This window comes from Enhydra lutris, unplaced genomic scaffold, assembly GCF_002288905.1.
Source record: "Enhydra lutris kenyoni isolate GAN:26980312 unplaced genomic scaffold, ASM228890v2 scaffoldscaffold23, whole genome shotgun sequence".
In the NCBI taxonomy this organism is placed as follows: Eukaryota; Metazoa; Chordata; class Mammalia; order Carnivora; family Mustelidae; genus Enhydra; species Enhydra lutris.
Window position 1 is genome coordinate 2615977 of NW_019154107.1, and position 4590 is coordinate 2620566.

The 4590-nt window shown below is 34.5% G+C and overlaps 1 pseudogene; it reads right to left on the minus strand.

The window, feature by feature from the left end:
- Positions 1-3586: 3586 nt before the first annotated feature.
- LOC111150547 lies at positions 3587-3984 on the minus strand (annotated as a pseudogene).
- Between the last annotated feature and the right edge of the window lie 606 nt (positions 3985-4590).

The window sequence follows — 4590 nt, forward strand, 5'->3', positions numbered from 1 at the left end:
AACGAACATATGTCAAAGGTAACTTCTTAATGAGGGAGCCACCAAAATAGTAAAGCTGATTCAGAATTGATTAGGAGAAAGTGATAGAGTCAAAGAATGAAAGAATGCTAAAATGCAATTGGTAAACTACTTATATCATTTATTAATATCCTACAGGACTATAGAACCAACCTAAGTGGTTATCTTTTTTACCAGATAGAAATTCCTTGCAGCCTATATATGTTCTAGAAATTAATATCTACCTTATAGAGTCACGAGTGAATTTTAAGTCAAATAAATGTACATTTCCCTAGAAAATTAGAAACTCTTTGGTTGAGCATATTAGACATCGAACAACAGGCAGTCATTATTTTGCCTTATTTCCAAGTTTGGGATACTAATTTTTTAAACAGCATATACCTAAAGGAACCCAACTGAGGTTTTCTTAGCAAAGATAAAGGAGGAAATGTTTGTTGGACAGGCAATCAATAGTGTCTGCCATAAATCTTTTATTTCAGATGACTAAATATCATCAGGTGGTTTAAATATTTTTTCTAGAACATTATCTTAAACAAGGACAAAAATATCAAGCCCTATCAAACTGTTAATATTATATCTTCTATTTTGAGTATTATTAAAATGTTCTAATTTGAGTGGTATTTCAGGGCCACAAGGAGTAATTTTTATTGACATTTCAATTAAAGTTCTAATTTTGAATGGATACACAGATTTCTTTATTCAACTTCCTTAAAGTAAAGCATTGTTAGTGATGAAATAATTATGGCAACAGGTGACATTTTCTTGATTTTCTCCAGGGGGTGTTTTCCATTTGTGATTTGTTTTCTCTGAAGATAATTCTTGAAATATTATCTCAAAGAAGAGATTGCTTCTTTCTTTCCACAAGCTTATCTATGGTAACTAAATCCCAATGACACAAGTTTCCTAGTGCCTTGGTTTGTGTAGGCTTGTTTGTTTTTCTTTGGTTATTATTATCTTTTTTTCCTATTGAGTCAGTAAGACCAAATTTAGAGCTCTATTTCAAGACTACCTGGGAACTCCACAGGGAACATTTTGATCTGAAGGAAAAGCAAAGCTTTCCTCTGATTTCAAATGGCTCAGGCTGAACTGGGATACTAGTTATAAGAAGCCAATGCAGCCATACATTCCATTTGGGATAAGATTCACTGTTAAGGAATTTGTCTTATGGTAAAGCTTGAAAATAGCAGCTGTTTATAATTAAACAGGTGACTCTCTAGTAATTTCATTTGCAAGTAAGTCATGCCACATGGGTTTTATCGAAGCACGTGAGAAACAAGTTTTGTGCTTAGCATTCCCTTTATTATACCTCCTGGGTTTGTCATATTTTTGTGGCTTAACAAAGAAGATTGTAACAAATGAAAATTCAAATTTTGTTTCAGAAGCCAAAAACCAGTTAACATTTTTAGACGGGGAACACAGACAGTGGCTTTATTCTAAAATCTTATTTCTATATTCGCAAACTAGGTAGGTTTTCTTTTTCAGTGATAAGAAGAGCTAGAAAAGTTTCTGCATTTAATTAAATTCTTCCTGAAGATGTTTATTGTGTCATTTACGGTTGAGCCTTCCTGATTAGACCAGGTGACTATTGCATTAGGGAGAAATGTAAAGAATAAAATAGTAAAGGATTTAAGATTATCTCAGCAGGACCATGATACTAAAGAGGGGGTTGCCCTGAAGAAATAGTTTCTCATAAACAATGAATTCTGGAACACTGAAAAGAAAAAAAAAAAGAAATAGTTTCTCACCTGGCCAATATAAAGAGAAATGAATCCTTAATTTGTCAAGGTCTGATTACATTTTGTTAATTATAAATATGAAAAAACATATTATTAACATAAAACTCTCTACTTCAACTGTTCTATTTTGGTTTTCTAATATTTTACCTTAAGACATGTACTTTTTAAAGGAAAGTATTAATATGATGTGATAGGGCAAAAAGATCAATTTTAATACATTCCTTTATAAACAGCATCATATATGACAATGTCTCCCCTACTTTCTTATTCTAGCATTTATGAAAATACTGGTTTTATTTTTTTCCAGGTATTTTTATAGTCCCATGTTTACATGTAGTTACTTTGTTTTAGGATGCATGTCAAAGAAGATGCAGTTTGTAATCTGCTTTCTCCATCTAATATTATATCATAAATGTCACAATTATTTTAAGTAGTAATCTCACTATCTGGTAACTTGCATTAATAGTTTACTTGACTATCTGTTAGGCACTTAGGATTTTAACTATTTTTTAGTGATGTGAGAAAAACTCTTATACATAAAGATTTTTCTTCTGTTTAAATTTATTTTGTATATGGTAGATGTAGTAGTCAGGATAGGCTAGATTATGTTTCACCGACAAACTGACTTCCAAATTTCAGTGGCTTAATACAATAATAACTTATTTCTCATTCATGCTACATTTTCATCATGAGTCAGTGGGGTCAAGGCACATAGTCTTCAGGGACCTAGTCTAATGGAGATTTCACAATATTGTAGCTGCCGTCTGGAACATGTGTCAAGCTCAATTATCATGGCAAAGGAAGAGATACTGGAAAAGTAAGCCCAGACTTCTCCCTGCTTCTACCTGGAAATGACATGTCCCTGTATTCACAACAGATTTTAAGTAGCAGGGGTGTTGGAGAGGGAAGAAAGATTATTTTCTTAGAATTCATTCCTGATCTGTTGAAATTCCTTGGTCAAACAAAGGAGACATGTGTACTTTTGTAGGCTTCTTTGCGGGGTGCTTCACAAAGAAAAATGTGTTTTCTTTTTGGGGGCTGGTGGTATAGAGTGATGACAAAGCGCATGTCCTGGGAGCCTGAGGCATATCTGTGTTTGTGTCCTGACACTTACTGGGTACATGTCCTCGGGCAAATGACTTAGTCTTTTTAACCCTCAGTTTCCTAATTTGCAACAAGGGTGTGATTTTCTCTATCGCACTTGGGTAGGATTAAATGAAAGGCTGTGTAAAATGTTGGCACAGTGTGTCAAGCCTGTGGTAAGTGTTCAATAAGTGGTAAATATTACTGTTTACCACTTTTCATTATGTTTTTCATTATGAATATATCTTTTATAATTTTACATGTATCAAATATGAAACATTTTAAGTTTGGATTTTTTAGTGGGTTCAACAGTTGATGGGTTTAGATGTGGTAATTATCAATGTTTTCAAAGCAATGAGGTGAGGGATCATACCTTTTCCCTAGTCATAGTGGATTGACAAGGAGACTCATTTCTGATCACCACACTCAGAATCATCTCTATTAACGATTCTTTAATCCTAATTGATGGTGTAAGCATAAAAAAAGAGGCTGTCCTGTGTTATCAAGATTCTAGCTCTTATTTATAAGGCTAAGCCATTATGTATGTATCTATGCTGGTTTTTAGAATCCCATTCTTGAGATCTGGAGGTGAAACTGGGAGTCAGGATGCAGACAGGAAGAGAGGGATAATGTTTTCTAGGTTACGGTATTAAAAACATGAAGTCATTTGTTTTATATTTTTCACACAGACAACAATTTCTTTTATTTCACTTTAATAGCTTTTATTTAAAGTAATATATAAGATGACTTTATTCCTGCATCTTCTCAACTGTTTCTTTCCTATATTTGTCCTCTTCCTTTCCTATTAGCGAGATCTGACTTTACCTTCAAGGATTTTTTTTGCAGTCTTTGTCCAGACTTACTCTAGTGATAACCTGTCCACATGCACAGTTTTATCATTTGCCCGCCTTCTTTCACTGTACTCTTCAACATAGACTACACATTTCTTCCTGTAAACCTGGACTACTTTGCCAGTTTGCTGACCTTAGTAGTGTCCTTGCACAATATGTACTTCATCATCCTTTCAGATGGGTATTGATTGAACACTTTAGTTCTGTCTCAGCTCTTTGAAAGGTGGGGAAAGAGCAATGAAATAGCTTTTGTGGTTCTTGCTCTAGTCGGAAGTCACAAAGAGATTGAACTTCATCTGGCTGCTGGCACTTTAGTGATGGCTGCCAACAATTTCTTATTTAAATGTTTCTTTGTAATTTTATCAAATAGGTTTTACTTATATGATATGCCATCTGATACTGAACAAATGTCAGTGTTCTTTTTATTTGGTGGTACTAATAAACATGTTTAAAAATATTTTTGAGGGTTTTTTATGTAGTCTCATTGTACCAGGTGTTATGGTATATAAAACTCAAGATTCTTATCTAAATATTTTTCTTTTTTTTTTTTAAAGATTTTATTTATTTGACAGACAGAGATCACAGGCAGGCAGAGAGGCAGGCAGAGAGAGGAAGGGAAGCAGGCTCCCCGCTGAGCAGAGAGCCCGACGTGGGGCTCAATCCCAGGACCCCGGGATCATGGCCTGAGCCGAAGGCAGAGGCTTTAACCCGCTGAGCCACCCAGGCGCCCCAAGATTCTTATCTAAAAGAAATATATCGTACACTTCTGGAGATAAATATCTATAGACATAGAGAACTCTTATTAACAGTGTGATAAGATAAGGACCAAAGTAAAGAAGAAATGTATGGCCCTGAGAACATAAGAACTGGCCAATTTCACCTGGATGTTTTGGGGGAATCTT